This window comes from Amblyomma maculatum, chromosome 2 (assembly GCF_055883805.1).
Source record: "Amblyomma maculatum isolate TAMU_Amacu chromosome 2, ASM5588380v1, whole genome shotgun sequence".
NCBI classification, from domain to species: Eukaryota; Metazoa; Arthropoda; class Arachnida; order Ixodida; family Ixodidae; genus Amblyomma; species Amblyomma maculatum.
In genome coordinates, this window is record NC_139345.1 from 216,670,218 (window position 1) to 216,692,096 (window position 21,879).

At 44.6% G+C, this 21,879-nt stretch overlaps 2 long non-coding RNA genes across 2 annotated transcripts; one reads left to right on the plus strand and one right to left on the minus strand.

Annotated features, from left to right (window-relative positions):
• Positions 1-3,317: 3,317 nt before the first annotated feature.
• On the plus strand, positions 3,318-9,925 carry LOC146201286 (uncharacterized). The gene is made up of 3 exons (XR_014705299.1): positions 3,318-3,647; positions 5,019-5,144; positions 9,752-9,925. It is a non-coding gene; the product is annotated as an uncharacterized LOC146201286 (long non-coding RNA).
• A 6,816-nt stretch (positions 9,926-16,741) lies between these two features.
• On the minus strand, positions 16,742-20,140 carry LOC146201287 (uncharacterized). Its single transcript, XR_014705300.1, has 2 exons — positions 19,673-20,140; positions 16,742-19,577 (listed from the first exon to the last, which is right to left on the minus strand). It is a non-coding gene; the product is annotated as an uncharacterized LOC146201287 (long non-coding RNA).
• Between the last annotated feature and the right edge of the window lie 1,739 nt (positions 20,141-21,879).

A 21,879-nucleotide genomic window follows, 5' to 3' on the forward strand; every position in this document is an offset into this window, starting at 1 on the left:
GAGTGGCACATGCACTGCCGACGCACCTAGTCATACAGCTGAAAAGGTAATTTCCTGTTTTAAATTCAGGTGGCATTCTTCCAGCAACCTCATCTAAGCTCACTAGGCGCAACAAATCATGATATTGTTCTACAATAACTACTGAGCGGGAATTATCGTAAATACGATACGATTCTTCCCTTCAGTATATTTATTTAATTATAATTAATTAGCCAGCATCTCATTGGACATATAATAGCACAGTGTGCTAGTAATCGCATAAGCTTTGCTCACTATTAGGTGGCATCCGGAAAGTGAACATTTATTTATTTAATTTCAGCGCCGTTCAGGCGTTAAAGAAGAGGTTGGTAACAGGAAAATTTTAGATTAATAAGAAATAATAAAATAGCAAGAAACATATAACACCGACTTGTTTAAGAGAAGTAATGACATAATATAGGTGACGTAAACGAAACTTTGGCTTAGTTGGAACGGCAGAAACATTCCTGATGCTATCATATCTTTTCATTCAGCAACAAGTTTCTTCCTCGTCTGAAAAAACTACGCAGCAAGAGAGAAGTCATGGACCAACGCAAGAGCAGCGACCCACCGAGTCCCTGTTCCTCCAGGACGGAGGACAGCAAATGACAATTTCCGCTCTGTCATGCTGTGCATCCAGCCTTAAACTCCCGAGTGAAGCCTGGGCAGTCCAAGTTTCTGACAGATTCGGAGTTAAATCTGTTGTTTTCAGTGAGCTAGAATTGCCGAAAGTAACCAGGCGCCTTTTCATAGAAAAGTACTAGAAGTAACCACATCACATAATGACTCCTTGTCAGTGAAATGTTTTGTTTATGGCCGTATTGTTAACGTACAGACCATAAGTTCAGGTTTGCCCATGCATTCCCTAGCTGCTATAGAGTGTGAAGTGCGGGTCTTTCATGAAATGCATGTGTGTGCAGGTGGTCCCAGTGGTGAAATGTACAATAATATACGCCCCGAGTGCGGATATATTGACAAATGTGGAACCTGGCGGCACAGCAGTTGCCTACTAGTGACAGAGAGTACAAGTTGCAATGCATGTGCTAAGTTAATAGATGTACTTCGTATTCATGCTGCACGAAAGAAAAAGAATTCTCAACTGAAACACATTCGCATTCTGGCCAGTCCATCGAAAAAAACACGCATTGAAATGTTGCGGCGCGCCAGTATTGCCTGCTACAAGTAAAAAGTGCGGCTTCAAAAACAAAAACATAATCTTGAAGAAGAATTGGCTAACTGCAAATCAAAACTACTAGAAATCAATAATGAAACACTCGAACGCCTTTCCAGAGAAGCAAACCTTCCTGAAGCGCAAAAGCCGGTGTTGAAAGAGTGTGTAGCTGCAGGCAAAGCTCGCTCAAAAAACGGTAGAAGATACTCAGATGAATGGATTTTGCTCTGCCTTCTCCTCCATATTAGGTCACCTGTAGGAAGGATACAGATTCTTGATGGAGAGTGAAATTCTCGCCTTGCCTTCAGTACGAACAATACACCGCTACATCTCATTGGTGGGCTTTAAAACAGGCTTTGATAGTAAGTTCTTCATAGCCTTTAAAGTTTGTAACCGAGTACATGTGTAAGCTAGAGGTGCAATGGTTCAAGGTGCTTTGAGGACGTTTATTTTGCAAAGAGGAAGATGAGCAGCGGCGGCAGCCGCACCGCCAGCGCACAGCGCGAAATCACTGGGTTGACAACCAAAGCTCGGAATGGCATTTTGGCTAGCTGTCCTTAGGCTATTTCCCCGAAATTCCTGCTACAATTTATTTATTTTTGCTTTAATTAGCTAACATTGGCGGGCGCAACTAGAAAATACGATTGATATACTGGCTTCAACGTATGCTAGCTATCAGAGCTATTACAAAAACACCGTCGAGAAATCAGTTGCACATTCATTTAGATAATCAGTCTCGTTACTGCAGAATCCCGGTGTATTTATGCCTGTGCATACTTTTCTATATACCCCGATATCGAGCGCGACAAACGAGCAACGCTTAGCATCGATAACCTACGCAGCGCGAATCGGAGAGCCTCCACCTACTAGCGCCACCTGTCGCCGGAAAACGGAAACAGCGCCGGCGGCGAACACAACCAGGACGGCACGCCGGCTGCAGTGTCATCACCTAAATTATTCTTACACCGTGGCCGGTATCGAGGGAGAGAGCCCGCGCTCTTTCTTACTGCCTTCTCAATCGCCGCGGGAACAATGGGAACTTTTCTCCTTGAGTTACGCTCTCCGCCACCGCAAGAGGCGCGACCTGCTCACCGTTCGCTCCACGTCTGCTTCAGCGGCGGCGGGTGGCTTTTGCTTGGTTTCGCGCTGTCGCTCGCGAGTTTCGTGGTGAGTGCAGCCCCGAAATTAAAGAGCACAGAACGTAGATGCTGCAGCGGCATGTCGTCGCGTACCACACGTGAACGGATATAAAAAACACTGTCGTTCAGCAAACGTTCGACAAGCATGAGCAGTGATCACATCGAAGCTTCTTCAAGGCTAACATGACAGCAACTCGTCTTCAACAGCAAAACCGTCTTTCAGCGCTAGATGCGAAACCATTCATGTAGCACCGAAGATGAAAATAATTTCATAAAAATGTAATATGTAAATTGCAAAATGCTTGCATGATATAAAAGATTAGTATAACAGTCAAAGTAAACGTTGTAGGGTTGAGTTTTAAATGTTATTACAATTCATATACTAGGCAATGTGTGGTATTATAAACATTATTTTAATTTCGCAAATAAACATTGTTTTAATGAAATTTTTACATGCATATTATGCTTATTATGAAAACAAAAAATGGTTTTATATTCATGACACCACTTGTGCTCGAAGTGGTAAAAAAAGGCCAATAAATGATGAAGGTGATACTCGATGCAGTTGCTTACAAATGAGTTCACCTGCTATATCGAAAGTATGCAAGAAACTTCTAAAGCGTTAAAGAAGGATCACTCTCACTGAAGACTCATTTCAAGCCTTATCCCAGACGGCCACTGACGTCCGACGGACAACCGAACTCGGCCGCAACTCGGCGGCCGATTTCGGACGTCCCCCGGAATTCCGGCGTACGTACGAAAGCGGATGGTCGAATCCGTTCGCCCAGCGGACAGCCGCCGTACGTCCGCCACTGGATTTGCTTTTACACAGCTATGATATAGTTTGTAGATGTCGTGCTCGTCTGAACTGCGTATAAATCAGTAATGCCGTCAAGTCTGCATTATATGATGCCAGAGCGAATCGATGCGCTAGAAAGCGTTTCCATTAAACAGTTTTTTTTATTTTCCGCATGTTTCATCGTTGAATTCTTCCATCAAAAATTTTTGATTAAAAGTTAAATGACCATTAAACATTTTTCTATCATGATGCTTCGGTGAAATTTTAATCAGTGGCTGAATAGACGCAGCAAGCAGCAAGCTCAAAAAGAACGAAACCGAACCTATCCTCAAAAAAATCTGAAATGAGCCAATCCAATCCACCTGACAAGTTGAAGTTTAGTCATGGAAGATGGCTTCACGTTTCCGTGTTCTGCATTTTCTGCGCAGTTACAAATACCTACGGCTGTAATGCACTGCTAGCATTGTTTTTGCTGTGGCTTGGTGCGGCTGGCACACTTTGTTCACCCGCCGATTCCAAAGTAAGTATTTCACCGAACTTTTGTTTCTTTAGTGGAACTTTTCTATGCACCGATAGTGGTGAGCTTTTGGGTAAGGAAACAGCTCTGTACAGCAGCCGAACGGTCGAGTGTTTTAGGCGAGACTGACAGGATGGCTCTGCGCCGACTAACTAAAGTGCAGCCTCTAGTCTGAGGGCCATCTTTCTCGGCATTACTGGACGCTGCGCCAGTAAGCCGCGCAACTTCTCTGTCTCTGCTAAAGGAGTGCCTGCCCGAGCTTTAAAGGAGTTAATTTGTTAACCATGCGCAACGTGCTGAGTTGTAAAAACTATACGAGAAAACTTTTGCACTCCTGCGACATGCCTACACTTGTGAAAACGTCGCGAGCTTCTTCTTTTTTTTTTTTTTTTTTTTTTTTAATGGTCAGCCGCTGATCTTTCTCTCTCGAGCTTTACGGCAACTACAGTTTCTAGAAGGAACGGCTGTAGCTACTAAATAACTAAAGGTTTAGTACTCTCCTTCAGCTTTGACAAACCAGGACAGCACCTTGCGCATGTTGGTTATGCATGTGGGACCGAACCGCGCAGAACAACCGGACAAGGAGATGAGAGAAAAAAAAAAGTCAGCACTTGTCTTTCTCGACCCGTTGTTCTGCGCTGTTCTGGCACGAATTTGACATACCGCCGCCGCGATACAGTTGGGCTGTAAGCTCTGGTGCCTGCAACGCCTTCTTTTATGCAAAACAGGCATACTGGGAGGCCATGCAAGCCGCGGGCTCAAAAAAAAAAAAAAAAAAAAAAAAAAAAGTTGAGCAAAAGTGAGATGAAAACAAAATTGTTGTTGCTTTGTCCTTACAGATATTCAAAGGCTGCTCAGAACTTCACTGCATTATTGACAGCGAGATAATGCCAAAGCTACACTAGAGCCATGCAGCACCTTATAGTGCATGATACTGAGCTTATGTCTCACACTGAAAGCTCTTACCATGTTCTTAGATTATCATATTAAAGTAGCTTTAAACCCATGCTTGTTAATACAGTGATAGCCATAAATTGAATCTAGGGCATCATGCTCACATACAAGGCTTCTGATAACCGCTGGTCACATGATGTGGGCTATAGCAGAAACCTGTACCTGGTCATCTTACCAGCATTTGTGCAATTGATGCTTTTAATGTGTTGTAAAAGTTTTTGTGTTCTGTTTCTGTATGGGAATGCTTTCCTTATTGAAGGCTAACATTTGGCTTGCTACAGCAAAACCTCTACCTAGTCATCCTAAAAACAGCACTGCAGTTGGTGCTTTTAGTGTGTTGTAAAAGTATTTGTGTTCTGCTTCTGTATGACAATGCTTTTCTCGTTGAAGACTAGCATGAGGCTTCCAAAAATTTTTCAGATGCCATTTGCTGTAGCCGATTTCGTAGGCTAACAGGAAGCAGCACTTTGAACATGGAAAACTGTCATCCACGGGGGAAAAACAGCAACATCCCTTTGCATTCTCATTTCTTTGGTAGGGCTAAAAGTGAGTATTGTATTATTATCTATATTATTAATATTGAATCATGATTGTCAGTGTTGAAGTTGTTTCAGCGTGATGATTTTAAACACACAGGACATCCCTTCGACATTAAGGTTTTAGCTTGTTTACATGTAGGATGTAGAACTGGTTTCAACAAACTTTATGCAGCAAATTCTTTTTACATTGTCCACCATGTTACTTTTTGTCATTGTCCATTGAAGTAAATAACCAGTATTTTAGGTTTACACAGTCGTCCACTCTTAGCTTGAATGGGAATGTGTGGCATGCAGTTTGGAAAATAGCAATGCATCCATCACAGCCATGCATCAAGGCTAAGTGGCTTGTGCGTAGAGGGACCAGCCGCTCCAGCTTCACGTCATCTGCCTCTTTGCTCCGGTATGCGGACGTACATTGAGGCAAAGTGGTTTATGTGTAGAGAAACCAGGAGCTTCTTTGTCACATCTGGCTATTTGTTACGGTGTGCAGATGCGCATCGAGGCAAAATGGCTGATGTGTAGAGGGACCAGGAGCTGCTTCTTAACGTCCTTCGCCTCTTTACTACAGTGCACAGCCGTGCATTGATGCTAAGTGGCTTGTGCATGGAGGGCCCAGGAGCTGCAGCTTCACGTCTGCCTCTTCGCTCAGGTACGCAGGTGCGTATTGAGGCAAAATGGCTTATGCATAGAGGGACTAGGAGCTGCTGTGTGGCGTAGTCTGTATATTTGCTATTGTGCGTATCGAAGTACAATGGGGGGGCTCATGTGTAAAGGTACCATGAGCTGCTGCGTCATGTCGTCTGCCTCTTTACTATGGTGCGTAGGCATGCATCAAGGCAAAGTGGCTTATGTATAGAAGGACCAGGAGCTGTTGCTTCACATCTTCTATGATGCGCAGCTGCGTATTGTGGGTGGTGGTGGAAAACATTGCCATCAGATAAAAAATACAGGAGGTTACTCACTAGCTGACCCTGAGGGGGCCTGTCCTGACAAAAACGAGGGGTCCCTAGTTTGGGACCCCAGTGGTGGTAGAGGGACTAGAGGCTGGTACTTCACGCTGTCTGCCTCTTCGCTACGGTGTGCAGCTGCGATGGATGCAGTGGCATCTCAAAAAGTGCATGCCACGCACTCGCATGTTCAGCCTGAGTGGACGACTGTGTACCTGCTATAGCTTTGTTATTCATAGAATAAACCTAGGCCAAGTTGGATAAATTATAGCTCACCTCATATGTGGTCAGCAAAGAAAAGCCACTCCAGAAAATCTGATGCATTTACTGTCATAGGATTCTTATTCATATACATGCTACTGACAAGTCAGATTCTTCACCCTCAGAAATGCCAGAAAAATAACCAAGGGTGCGTCTGCAATAGTCTAGCTTGCTCTTTCTCTGCAGACTTGAGTCAGATGTGTGTTCTATTGCTGTGGGTGGGACAGGTGTGAATCTTTGATTTTAAGCTTGCAACAAGTATGTTATTGTAGTTTAAAGGGAAAACGGTACTAATAATCGCAGCCCCCCGTGGCCTTTATCCCCTTTTAATAGTGTTGCTAGACACTGAATTATTTACTCTGCACTGTTTCTGTCTAGTTAATGTGCGGAGATGTACATATATTTGTATGACTTGGAGTTGTCGACTTTGCATTTAGAAACATTGTAGCGTTATCTGATGTGTTGCTTTCATTTCTTTAATAATTTCTGTAAGGGATCGGTGGGTATGCTAGGCACCATTATTAGTCTGCTCTTTTTGGGTCACCTGTTCAATGCCCAGCTGCGGCTGTCTCCCACTTGCCTTCAGACAGGAGGCGGAGAGACGCGTACAGAGAGGCAGCAACAGCAGCTACAGTGCTTAACGGAAACGTAGGCAGAGAGGGAAAGAAGTCCCCTCTTCCGAGGACTTTGCTGCCGCACTCGAAGACGCGGGGACAGGCAGTTTGTTCTCGTTGCTGTGTCATTTAGGGGGCTCATTTTTATTTAAGGAGCTTTACAAACAGTATACAACTAAGGGGTCCTTAGTACTAAGCGTACCAAGGGGTCCTTAGTACTAAGCGTACTAAGGGGTCCTTAGTACGCTGACTGGACCCATCACTCGGAGGCAGCACAGCTTTGAAACGAGCACCTCTTTTGGAAGAACTGCTTATCGTTCAAAGAAAAGCACTGCCAGGTTGAAGGGTGTAAGGCCCTCTTCCTTGTTGGGGAGCCCATAAAAGTGCCAATTGTTCAGTGCAGGCGCGCTGAGTGTCGTCTCGTTGAGGATTCCAACCCTGGATGTCAACAATGGTGGGAGATGGCGGCGTTGAAAAAGGGCAAGTGTGTAACAGTGACGGTATGATGCGGAGCGGGAGGATGTGGGTTGGCTCTTCTGATGTGGTCCGCAATGGTGCTGACTCGGACGCCAATAATTGCAATAATTGCCCTGTTAAAGGAGCCGCCAAGGATGCAAGCTTTGGGCTATGGTTGCGCACATGGGACACCGTTTTGATGGGTTCTAATTTTTTTTAATTTTTTTTCCTAGGGGAGAGAGTTTGGCATGTGACCTAGTGAGCCAATCATTTCGAGGTCCATTCTCTAAATTCCGTTTGTTGTGAAACGAATTTGTTGTCCCGTTTGCATTGCTTGTATTAGGGAGAGGGTGAAGAACTTATGAAAGTGGAAAGACATGCCAAAATGTTTGTTAGCCAGTCATGTGTGAGTTCGTTGTCATTGGGGATGAGAAATGTGGACGGAGTCCTGAAGTTAATGAAACGGCCCCGCGGCCTGGAGAACTCGTTCTGAGCTAGATTTTGATCTCTTTCCTCTTCGGCATAGATCATGGTCATCATTTCACCTGTTGTAAATACGTACATTCATGTATAAAATTTTCAGTTCATCTTCCTCTCCGTGTGCAAGTTGTGGCCAGATGCAGTAAATTCACTATTTTCATTTCTATATAACGTGTCTTTCTGAAGATGGTGAGCTCTTTTGTCCAATCCTGTAAGAAAGCAGCAAAGCGCTCCCAAATTTTCCACAAAACTGTGTGATATCTTTAATACTAACTGCGGCTTGGTGTCACTCAAAACATGTAGTTGAGGTAGATTTCTTCCCCCCCACCCCTCTTTTTGTTCGTTCAAATGAGGACCAGCGGACACTAACTCTTGCTTTTGTAATGCCCTAGGCCCCGCCTTAAGGCAGTACTCCAATGTCAATACCATTTTTATAGCTATGGCTGTCCAACAGCACTAATGTCTTTTATACACTTCTTTTGCTAATCTCTTACCCAAGTGGTGGCTTATACTGCGGGGGCGAAAGTCTCTGGACAGTATGTCTAGATTTTGGACTAGAATCGCGATGTAAACAAATTGTGACCTTATTTCTCTTGCACACATGAAAGAACTAACGTTCAACTTTCACATCGACAAGCATGGTCCGAGTTTCCTGGTCGATGTGAAAGTTATGTGCTTTGATTGCAGTTTGTGTAGTCCACACACTTGTCCCCGATATTACATAGGGGCAAATTAGGCGCCTTTACAGGGGCAGTTTCTTTGACGCCCACTACCTTCCCCATAAAAAAGCTACAGTGTTTCTTGTGAACAGCTGGCTGCATTTATAAATACCATTATTTTTTTTGTAATTTGTTGTGCGTAGTTGAGAAATCCATGACATACATGCACAGCTGGTTGCCAGAATTATGCAACTATATTTCAGTAACTAACATCCATGCTGCATGCTGCCGGTAATACATCAAGAGCTTGTGGTTGTCAGCTTTTTGTGTTTTGTGTAACTATAAGCCTTGCTATTGTAATGTCACATATAGCGCTGTGGGTAAACAAATAACTTTACTTTTAACTCTTGTAGAAGCATGAGCACTGCGCAATCACTGCGGCGGGCTATGCTTCCACATTGGGCTTTAGCCACATGTCAAATGTCTATCTTTATTCTGCTGCAGCGGCTTGCATGTTATCAGATGTTACTTCGTCGCAGCTGCTCTAAGGAGATGCTTTCTAGAAGCTTGTAGCCTAGATGTTGATGTCGATATACCCCCGACATGCCCAGGGAATGTCTTCGGTAGAGGGTACATGGAAACCAGCGAAATGTGCAGTTTACAGAACAAAAAGGTAACAATTTTAAATGATGTTATTATTGATCACTTCTTTTCAGAGCAGGAACAATGACTTTAGAAATCTGCCTGTTAAACCGCCCAAAATGCAGGTTTCTGCCGCCAATGCGTACCTGTGTAATACTGCAATGCTCTGGCTGTGCTTTATGTTCATATACAGCATCCTTTATGCTTAGTTTCTCTGCATGTGCACTCCATGTCTTGGGCATTGCTGAGGGCACATAGCAGCAAGCATAACATGCCATGTTTGGTCAGAGTGGCATGTTCAAAAAGACGACATAAAACATTAAAATACTGAATGCCAGGTTCTGGTCAAACTACGTTTGTATCTTTTGTTATTCTGCATGGGTTTTGCTGCAGTTATATGACCTTTCTATATAGTATGTGACAGTTCTGAATGGAGATGCATGCGTACAGTGCCATCTGGAAAAAGCAATTGAGAGAAACTGGTAGTTGCCCTTGGAGATGTGTAATCAAAGTTCAGCACAGATAACTTGAATTTCATTTTCCCTTCTATTGCAGGAGGAGCCCAGCCTGCTCTTTCCATCTTAGGCCTGAAAGACCAGCAACAGCTGATCGAGCAAATGCACAGGATAGTAACTGCTCCTGGAATCCCGGCCTGCGGAGGCCGCCCACAGAGAACTCGATCCTCGCTAATTCAGAAATATTAGGTTTCAATAAATACCTTTTCCTCCACCACCTCCCCAAGGGAAGAGCTGTCATGGCCAAGGATAATTAAAAAATATTATTCAAGTAGATTCTTAATACTCCAGTTGGCTTGCATTTTACCATGCCATTCCTTAACATCGATATTTTTTTAGTGTAGACTATTTATGCATGCAGTTTCTGTAATAAAGCCAAAAAGATGCTTTACAACCTCGCATGCTGGTATGCCTATGCACTTAGCATGTTTTCAGGAATGGTGCATTTGTGTAAAGCTCAGCTAGCATATGTGCCTCTGATGGAAGTTTTAATTGCACACTACTGTTCAGTGCTTTGTGTGTGAAAGTAAAGCAGACAACAGGAAACTTGAACCTGTTGCATATTCTATTGTCTGCTTTACTGACGACAAAGGCATTGAGCACTAGTATGTGACTGAAATTTCCATGGCACATCTTGCTGATCTTTACGCGAATGTTATTGGCAAGTTTTTACACCAATAGCGGGCCCTGCAAGCGTGTTCCGGGAAAAGTCCGAATGTCCGCCTCCGGCTGCCCGTCGGACGTCCGTGGGACGCGATCCGGATCCACGAACGATAGTCCGACGGACGTCCGTTGTACGTATATCGAATATAACCGGACTTCCGTCGGATGTCCGAAGGTCCGAAAACGGACGTCCGTCGGTCGACCGTCGGACGTCTATGGCCGTCTGGGTTATATAGCGACCCATTGAGGCTCGGGGAAAGTAAGGTTAATGTGCAGAAGGGAATGACATATGCTAGATGCGAGGGCCGTAACAGCTAGCGGCACATGACTACATTGTCAAGACGGACGTTTCATCTGAGAGCAAAATCAAGGCACTGAAGGAAGTGATGGCATCTCCTACCATCCCATTTCCGACTGTCACATATTCCGGTTCACCTTACGTCACTGGATATATCGTTTAGTTAATCAACTTCGGGTGTAACGCTTGCGCCATTCTTCTTGAAACTAGCGAAAGAAACAGCCCCATGTAGTACGCTCTTCTACGAGGACAATGTTCTAGTGGACTGCATTATCCGAAACCAGAGCTTGTTGCCCTATTGGACAAACTTTTTTTTTTTCGGAAAAGCTGCCATGCACCTATACTACACACAAATGTTCTCGAAGTACTTAAGATCCTGATTCAGTCAGCATTTCAGAACTCAACACTGAGTTGCCCGAAAGGAATTGACAGCTATGTTATTAGGTCCGCTTATTTGATATTTCAAAAATTTCTCAGAATTCTTCTTCTCAAATAATTATACCAGGAAAGGGGCAGAGAAGACCGAGAGGCCAACTCCTTATGTGCACAAGCCGTGCAGGAAGATTTTTGAACCTGAATTTTCTAGACGCAGGTCGCATTTTGATGAATTGATGAATATATAGTGCAATGTGTAACTTTGAAGGACAATTTTTTTATTGTTTGCCGCTATTTTCGATTCTGCTTGACTGTTTATGCCCATTTCCTTGATTAAAAGTAGTCGCAAGACTACATATATACATCTTCGGTCTTTCAACCGACTGATAATTTTCAACGAAGCTAGAACAGCCCACTGTACTAGACAAGTAAAATTTGTACTATATGAGTAAATTTTTGTTATTTACTCTGAATCTGAGACGCGCCATGAATTTTTGCCGGTGCCTCTTCTGATCTAAACGAAAACGGTAGCGGTTGACAGAATCTCCACCCAACAGTTCACCATGCACTCACGTCAGGTCGCGTTCAGTTCAGTTCAGTCGTTCAGTCGTGTCCGACTCTTCGTGACCCTATGGACCATGTCACGCCACGCTTTCCGGTCTCTCACTATCTTCTTAACATCACATAGCTTCATCTGCAATGCCTCGAGAATGCCATCTAACCATCGCGTTCGCTGCCTACCCCTTCTCCGGCGACCCTCAACCTTTCCCAACATCAAATCTTTCTCCAGCGACTCCTCTCTCCTCATCAGATGACCAAAGTAGCTGAGCTTTAACTTTAGAATTTGACCCTCCAGTGAGCAGTCAGGGTTTATAGTCGACAATATCGACTGATTTGATCTTCTGGCAGTCCAAGGAACTCTTAAGAGTCTTCGCCAGCACCACAATTCAAACGCGTCAATTCTTCGGCGGTCAGCCTTTTTCACAGTCCAACTCTCGCATCCATACATCACAACTGGAAAGACCATAGCACGGGTTATACGGATCTTGGTTGGCAGACTAATGTCTCTGCTCTTTACTAGGCGGTCAAGGCTAACCATTGCTCTCTTTCCCAGAAGCAGGCGTCTCCTAATTTCATGGCTGCAGTCTCCTTCCGAGGTAATCTTGGCGCCCAAGAACAGAAAATCTGTCACAGCTTCCACTTCTTGTCCATTGATGCTCCAGGACTTTGATAGGGCAAGACGCCATGATCTTCGTCTTTTTAATGTTCAGTTTAAGCCCAAACTTCTCACTCTCTTCTTGTACGCGCATCAGAAGTCTCTTGAGTTCCACTTCACTTTCTGCCACTAAAGTGGTATCATCCGCATATCTAAGGTTGTTGATACGTTTTCCAGCAATCTTCACTCCAGCTGAAGACTCGTCCAGACCGGCCTTCCTCATGATGCACTCTGCATATAGGTTAAATAGGCAGGGCGACAGTATGCAGCCTTGCCTCACCCCTTTCTCAATCGGAAACCAATCAGACCATGCCCAGTTCTGACTGTGGCCTCTAGCCCTTCATAAAGGTTCCTGAGGAGACAGATGAGGTGAATTGGAACTCCCATCTCTTGGAGAGCTTGCCACAATCTGCTGTAATCTACGCAGTCAAACGCTTTCGCATAATCAATAAAGCAGAAGTAAATGGGTTTCTGGAACTCTCTTGCTTTTTCCATGATCCAGCGAAGGTTGGCAATTTCGTCTCTAGTTCCTCTGCCCTTGCGAAACCCAGCTTGCACGTCCGGAAGTTCCCGATCCACATACTGCTGCAGCCTACCTTGCAGGATTTTTAACATCACCTTGCTAGCATGCGAAATAAGCGCGATCGTGCGGTAGTTGGAACAATCTTTGGCACTGCCTTTCTTTGGAATGGGGATGTAAACTGACCTCCTCCAATCCTGTGGCCACTGCAGGGTTGTCCAAATCTTTTGACATAATGTATGCAGTGTGTTAACAGCGTCGTGGTTGAGGTTTTGAAGTAACTCAGCTGGAATACCATCAATTCCGCTAGCTTTGTTCTTAGCAAGGCTGGCTAAGGCCCATTCAACTTCACTCTTCAGGATGCCCGGCTCGAGATCAGTAATCACAACCGTCCTATGTTGGGTTTCCACATCCGGGTCCTTCTTGTACAGTTCTTCTGTGTATTCCTGCCACCTCTTCTTTATCTCTGAGGCTTCAGTGAGGTCCTTGCCTCGTTTGTCCTTTATCACGCCCAGCTTAGCACAGAAGCTTCCTTTGATATCTTTGATTGTCTTATACAGAGCTCTTGTGTTCCTTAATTGGCTGTTGTCCTCAACTGCTTGACACTGTATGTTCAGGAAGGCATTCTTATCTCTCGATCCTTGCTATTTTCTGAAAATCCGCATTGAGAACCTTGTATATCTTTCTCTTTCCCCCATACCTTTTGCCATCCTCCTTTCCTCAGCTATTTGCAAAGCCTCTTCAGATAACCAGTTTGTTTTTTTTGCATTTCTTTTGCTTTGGAACTACCTTAGTAGCAACTTCTTGTATTATATCACGAACATCAGTCCACATCTCTTCGGGCTCTTTGTCTTCTAGATCTAATTCTTGAAATCGATTCCTCACTTCCAAAGCATATTCTAATGGAATCTGATCCAGATCATACCTGAAAGGCCTTCTAGTTTTCTGCGTTTTCCTCAATCGAAGCTTAATTTTGGCAACAAGAAGCTGATGATCGGTGCCACAATCGGCCCCAGGCCTTGTTTTTACTGCTTGTATAGCGCTTCTCCATCTCTGCCGGCAAATAACATAATCGATCTGATTCCTGTACAGACCGTCCGGTGAAACCCATGTGTACAGGCGCCTCTTGTGCTGTTGAAAATGAGTATTCGCTATGGTCAGGTTGTTTTCTTGACAGAACTCTATAGCCTCTGCCCAGCTTCATTTGGCTCACCAAGACCGAACTTTGCCTGTAATTCCGGATATTTCTTCACTCCCGACCTTAGCATTCCAGTCTCCTATGAGAAAAACGACGTCTGATGATGGGGTGCGGTCTAAAAGGCATTGTAGGTCCGCGTAAAATCTCTCAACGTCAGCTTCTTCAGCAGCAGTGGTCGGTGCATAGACTTGGATAACTGTTATGTTGAAAGGGTGACCTTGGATCCGAAGTGAAATCATTCGGTCGTTTTTGGGGTTGTACCCTAGCACTGCTTTGCCCATTCTTCTGTTTACTATGAGAGCGACCCCATTCCTTCTCTTGGATTCGTGCCCACAATAAAGGCTGTGGCTAAAGGTACGTCGGACGGACCCGATCAATGGTCTTAAAGGTACGTCCGACGGACCCGGTGCGTTTTTCTTCGGGATCCGTCCGACGGATCCGGGAAATATTTTTCAGAGGTACGGCGGACGGACCCGATCGGTAGGGTTCTTCCGACGGACCCAACGCATTTTTCTCCGATATGGGCCTTGGGATCCGTCGGGAAAGCCGGACTCAGATGTGGTTGTAGCAACAACATGGTAGCCATATGTAGCCAAATCGAAGTTGGTATGAGGTGTACGTGCGAGGTGTAAGAAGTATGTACTACATACTGCATGCGTGAAATGTGAAATTACAAAGAATAGTACAGTGGCAAGAATAGTGCCTAGAATGGGTGATATACTACGTGATGGCATGATGATAGGTTTACGTGAGTTGGACCGCGGCAGGGTGGCAAGCACGACCAGAGCGCAAGCGCATGTAATCGCGGTGTTGACGGCCAGCCCGCGGCCCGCACGCCCGCTCATTTGGTCCTCGTTATTATGTGGATTAACGTCTACGACGGTCGTTATGTAATTATGTAGTTTTGATTCTTCAAAGTTTCCTCACTTCCATCTGTGATGAGATGCGTCACGTAACGCATCGCTTTCTGCTCGCATTGAGGTTTGGTGCTGCAAGTTCTACGTAGTACAAGCGGCGCTGAAAAAGCTGGGCACCGCCGGCGTGTCTCTAGCCCAAGCATCGCGTCATTCGTGTTTGTTGTACAACTGGAGGTGTGGTTTGTGCTTACCGTGAGATGCTGTGATTACGGATTACGTCCTACTAGAGTGCTATGTGAGACTACGAAGAGTGCTGTGATGAGTGCGCCGATGTCCGGACGGACATCAGTGTGTCCGTTTATGATCGGCGATGTTGCACGTGCATGTCAGTGTTTATTAGGTGCAGTGGTAATTTATTTACACGCGCTGTGCAACAATCAGACGAAAATAAGTCATCGACAATTTGTTAGCCTGTACTACAGAGCTCAAAACTCGGAAAATGGGAATGCACGATGCAGTTTTCGCATGTTGGAGTGCACCGAAAAATAAGTGCCCAGCCCACACCGCCGGGATGCGTATTACTACAGGTGAAATGGTTCAGGTTTCTGTAAAATAGCTGCCTGGCACAGCACCTTTCTAAATGTTCAGGCTTTGTACTATTGTTGAAGGCCACTTTATCATTAATAAAGGAACGAATATGCTTTATGTGTTACTGACTAATGCTTTTTCAACATATTATGTTCATTTTTTTTTTTTTCGTTTTTCCTTAGTTTCCTTTGTTTTTCATGCTAGACAAACACAAATAGTACACTTTTAAACTTGTCAGTCCAAAGCTGAACATGAATATCTGCCATGCATGTGACAGCTTTAATGCTAGAAAGGTTGACATGTATAGCATGTACGTACACGCTGCGACATCTTAGTGGCACGTTAGGCTACTTGCCCCAAGGATGGCAGTCGCACTTTGGTGCAGGTGAAATGCAAATGCTTCTGTTTTCTGCAAGATGTCAATTCAAAGTACAAAGCCCAGGCAGTCAAATTAGTCTGGAGCTCTCCACTACGGTATTCTTCATAGCTACATATGTCACTTTAGGATGTGAAACCCTACATGCCACAGGTAGGCTGCATTGTTTTTTAGATTTTGTAACCTCTCATCTATGTTTTGCAACATTTGGCTAATTTTAGTTCCCAAACAGTTGCTAAAGATGAAACCGAAGCAGTTCTTGGCATGGTTTGCTGCTTAGATTAATTTGCTAATTGCAGTTCTTTGAAACTTGCATCAATGCTGGACAGTTCAAATAGCAAGCAGTTGAATTACAGAATTGACGTGGATCATGCATTTCAGTTCTGACAAGTGGAAAGTAACGGTCCCCTCCTTGCATGCATAGGTGCCTTTAGACAAATACATACTCGGGTGTGTGATTGTGACGCATATCAAGGGTCAACAGAAGGCCATGTGGAGCCAGTGTGATATTCTTCATGAAGGCTAAAGTAAAATTGTACAACAGCTGCTGTACCATGCAGAAAAAAAATTGATCATTTAGTGTATGATTAACTGACCATGAATAGCATCTTACTCAGAGTATGATGTGATATATATCTGGTTTAGCATCCCAAAATAACTACGGCTATGAGGAACACAATAGTTGAGGGCTCCGGTATAATTTTGACCATCTGGGGTTCTTTTACATGCACTGACACCGCACGGTGCATGACGGCCTATTGTTTCGCCTCTATTAAAATGTCCCTGCTGTGGCTGGAACCAAATCTGCATCTTTGGGTTCAGCAGCCAAGCACTCTAACTACTGAGCCAGCACAACGGGGCCAAGTATCAAAATGCATGCCATTACATTTCTTTCTAGCCTGTGGTTTTCTTCACAGAACTAATGTATACAAGGAAAAGTAAACAGCAAGAAAACATTAGTTTTATTGCACATTATATTCACATTTCAGCAAACATTCTCTAGGAAAAAATTTCTCATAATGTTTTCATGGAAACCATGAACAAAACAAAACAATGCACTTACTCCACTCGAATTATTAATGGGCAAGGTTGCATCTATGCTACTACACTGCGCTTATCACAAAACCACAAGCCCCATCTGCTTTGACCAATCACTTGATGGAACTAACGGAGACAGATGTCGCACACCACAGACTGGTCGTCTCGCAACATATCTCTGCATATGTTGCATTTCAATTTCATGCCTTTCCACTTAGTTTCAACTGTTGCCAGCATTACTAGTCACCCATCTTTTCTGAAATTCCTTTTTACGCTGTTGGGATCAGCATCCTTGTTAACGACGGTCTCTGGCATTTTAGATGCTATCATTTTCACATCTTCCTCATCTGGAAGAACGAAGGAAATGACAAGCTTTGAGCAGACAAAAAATTAGGGAGACTCCTAATCTCCACCTGTAAGGGTATGGTGTGCCAGCGTTAATGGTTCTTGTCTGCAGATCCCACTGTGGATTCTCGTTAATTTACATGCCCTTTGTTACAAACATTACTACTAATTCCTTAATTCATGTCTCTGTTATCTCAGATATACTCATTAGCATACGGTCGTAGGCTGCCCTGTTAGGTGATAGACAACCTGGCATAGACCTCTGTAAGCCTCAACCTTTCTTAATTGGAGCTGAAACGTTGAAGCTGAAATATTTCAAATATAACTTTGTAAGCTTGGCTTAACAGCTCCTGCCATGTCGTGTGGCCTCGTGACATTTGGCTCGTGGCACTTTTGGCTTGTGCACAGGGGTCATCTGTTAAACACTGGTTAACATGCATGAAAAATACATTTTCACACAAACTGGTGGCAAATGGTCAAGTGGTGCACTGAAGATTCTGAAATGTATACCTATATTCATGCAAGGATCGCATCATCACATAACATGATCAAGAGTTCTATCAGTACCTGTAGTTACATAGCATTTCAATGCCCATTAAAGGACCACCTCAGACAATGGTTGTTGTTATCTCAAGACCTGTTCTAACAGCGTACTGACGCCATTCCACTGAGCGATGGACATGTATATGCATACCCTAGATAGCTCATGATTGTGGATCTCATTTATTTCTATGACTTCCAAGGAGTTCCTGTCGTCAGAAACTTTATGAAATCGGGACAGTAGTCTTGAAAGGTGATGAAAAGAAATAACCAGGTTACCTTGACGCAATGCTAAATTACAGAGGGTGAATATGCTGCATGAAGATACCAAGAAGCTTGTACAAAGAAAAGTGAGAGTGAAATGGCAGGATTTTTGAAACATTGAAATAAACTACAAACTACACTTGTCAAACCTGTCATTAAGGGATGGAAATCATGCAGTAATCAAAAACGCAACATGGAAGCCATTTTAGGTCATCTTCACAAAACACATACCCACACCTCACACACAGCTTCATACTTATGAAAGAGGACAAACCAATATGCAAGGAGTGTGGAGATGAACTAACAATAAACCATATCTTACACATGCGCCAGAGTCGAGAAAAGAGGAAACATTTTGTACAATTTCCAACAGATCCATTTCCATCCCAGCATGATCCTAGGAGAGACGTGCAAATTTCCTGCATTTTTGGTTTCCTAAAATGTTCCTAAACAAGCTACATCCTAAAGAACATTTTAGTCATTACACACAAAATAAGTACATTAAACCTTGTTCTGGGTGCATGGCAGCATTAGTCGCTTAGGCACCATAAAAATCAACACAATGCTGTAAGGTATACTTTGGTTAGCTATGTTATATGAGACAAGCTTTCGGCCTGGTGTGGTCCTTATTCACGTGAAAGCGCTGTCATGAGGGTCTATGTCCCAGCGATCGTAAAGTGACCTATTCCAATAATTTTACAAACTGAAGGTGATTGTACAGATTTCTAAAGACTGGAGTGCTCTGTTTTATCAACGTCCGCCTGCTTTGACAGCCTGGAGTGAAACTGTTGAAGAGAATACATTTTTGAACATTTAACGCGTTTCTGAAGGCGTTGCTTTCAATTACGGGGCCAACAAAATGCAGGTGAATGTCAAACGCCGCCTAGATAGGCTTTCTAGCAAGACAGCGGTGTAGCGTGGAAAATCGCTCCGCCGATCCATCGCTGGCGCTGCTGACTTGAAAGGCGAACTGTTCAAACTTATATAGCTACTGACCACACCTGAAACACTGAATTGCGCATGATCAAGGCAGAATTTCTCTAACACTGAGCACTGGTAGCTATCGATTTCGCGCCCAATATTGTGAAAATCTGTCCTCTCTTCGATCATTGATACGTCCACGGTTGAACATTTATGCGCCTCGGGGTAGGCCAGCCGTGGGAACATGGATGCGTGGTTGTAGCAACGATCGCTTGCATGGCACACTGCAAAATTCCAAGAGTCAGCTTCTTCAACGAAATGTGCAGCGCACATTTTCTACCGCGTACCTAAGCCCGGCGATGCATGCATATCGATCCCGATCGTTTCAAAGCTGCGCGGCCGTTCAGTCGGGTCACGCTAACCTCGAGCATGCGGGGGTTTAAACTACATGTACGCAAACTTCAACGACAAGAAAAAGATGCAGCCTAAGCACTTTAGTCTAGTAATCCTCTATATACCAAAGAACATTGCTGTTCACAGGGAATTCGGATCATTCACGCTTCCGGCTTTCCGGTTGTGCACTCTTGCGGTGCGGTGCAGTAGGTCTTCGCCTCGACGAGTCGATGTGCAGGCCTCTAGTAGATTCGGCATGTCTTCTGCCACGGCTCTGAGGTAGAATTTAAACGAAGAATTTAGCTAAAAACATCCTGTTTCCTCGGTCTGCATGTGAGGAACGAGCATAATGCCATTTCACATACATACTTTGGACTGCCGAATGTTCAGCTGCACGACGAGGTGTGTGTGTGTTGTGCCGGCGCTAGATCTTCAGAGGTCGATGCAGGACCTAAGACAGCGTAAATGCTAGGAATAGCTCGCTCGCATTACGGGCAGATCGAGGTGATAGTTTAGTGCGAAGCGAAAGCTGCTCGTGAATGTGCGTATCTCGATGCCAGCTGGTGGAGCTGGTGCAGTACGTAGCATATCGCCTGCAGCTATGTGCTTGACAGCGATGTTTGCCGTACACAACCCTAAGTGAAGACCGTGATCTATGTTAGAACGGATGCACTCTTCGTAGCACCTCATCGAGAGTCGCGGCTAGCTGATATCATAGAGGATGAGATCCATTCACGCGTAGCAAGCGGAATGGGGCTGCGTTCGACGTGCATATAGCCATGAGCCTGTATATCGACGTCCGCCGTATCTTTACGAGAATCGAATGGATCCGTCGGACGTACCTTTAGACACTTCGCACAATAAAAGACATAATGGTCGCCGGAGTTAAATTCTCCCATTCCGGTCCACTTGAGCTCGCTGATACCCAAGATATCAATGTTCAATATCTGTCCATTTCTCGCTTGACGATATATCCAGTTTACCTTGCGTCATGGATCTTACATTCCATGTTGCTATGTGATATATATCTCCTTGCAACATACTTTCCGGTCGCTTCCCGACACATCCACAACTGAGCGTCCTTTTGGCTTCGTCCTGGAGCTACTAGGAATCGCCCTTTGTTCATCCCCAGTAACATGTGGGACGCCTTCCAACCTGGGGGGCTCATCTTCCGGCGCCATATCGATAATGGTATTGTGACTGGCCATAGGGTTTTCTTGGCAGGAAATACTGGAGTGGGTTGCCATATACCTTCTCCAGTGAATCACATTTTGTCAGAACTCTCTGCCGTGACCTGTCTATCTTGGGTGGCCCTACACAGCAGAGCTCACGACTTCATCGAGTTTCGCAAGCCCCTCCGCCACGACAAGGCAGTGATCCATGAAGGGGTAGCGGTTGACAGAATCTCCACCCAACAGTTCACCATGCACTCACGTGAGGTCGCGTTACACCTGCTTAAAACATTCAAAGGCAGATTGCATAGCCTGGTAAATTTATTTTTGTAGAAACTTAGGGGTAAAAAATGTTGAAGTTTACCCGAAGCTTCATTCGACCGTGCACGGCCGCACTGACGAAGGAGCGCGCGCGTGAGCGGATTGTTGTCTGTATTTTATTCCTCATACACGATAAACGTTCAGTGTTGATGACGGACTTTGTATAAACCATAAGGGGCGAAATGTCAGGACAGCTGCCGGTTGCAACTGACGCGGGCGAAGCTAAAAGCAAGCGCGCGTTTCCCTTGCGCGTGAACGGCTGTAGCGGAGGAGCAGCAGTGGGGCAGTGGCGACCCTACCGAGACGCGGCGGGCGGTGGAAACAGACCCCATTGGAGAGGCCGTAAGAGAAGAGTATAGTGAACTAGAATACTTTCTAGTGGCGCGAACGACGACGCTCGGGCACGCCGATTTTGATTGACGCCGCCAGACGGCGCCACTGCAACATCTACTAGTCGACTTTTCAATGCTTTCTTGCAATAGTGCGACATAGTACCGATGCTTTTGTGCGCCTATTCAGTAAAAGTGGTGATTTTTTTCCCTATGCCGACGTATGTGGACCTCCACCCATGATAGAAGGCGTTTCATTCGACATTATTCAGGTTTTCGCCATTGCACTGCTACAGCTCATGCGGGACGAGTTATCGCGCACTGTAAATCGTTACGGGACATTCATTTGCACGGGACGGGTATTTTTCTGAGCCCTGCAGAGCCCGCTTTATTACAGAGCCAACTCAACTGTCAGCAGCAGACTGTTAGCAGAGCGGCCAGGCATCGTGCGCAGGCACGGGTTCTCGCATCTCTCCAACCACGCCGCAGTAACTTTCCTTTAGCCAATAGTGATGATTATATTACACTGCGCTATTCGGTATCCACTGGTAACCAGGAATGCTCATTTTAGCTTGATATCTGCTTAGCGTTAGGAAATTTGCCATCTGGTAAAGTGAGGAGCAGCTTCAGGCTGTTATATATATATATATATATATATATATATATATATATATATATATATATATATATATATTGACAAAGTCGTCATGAAAAAAACAAATCCTACGCTTTGAAACGAATCATCCAGCGATAT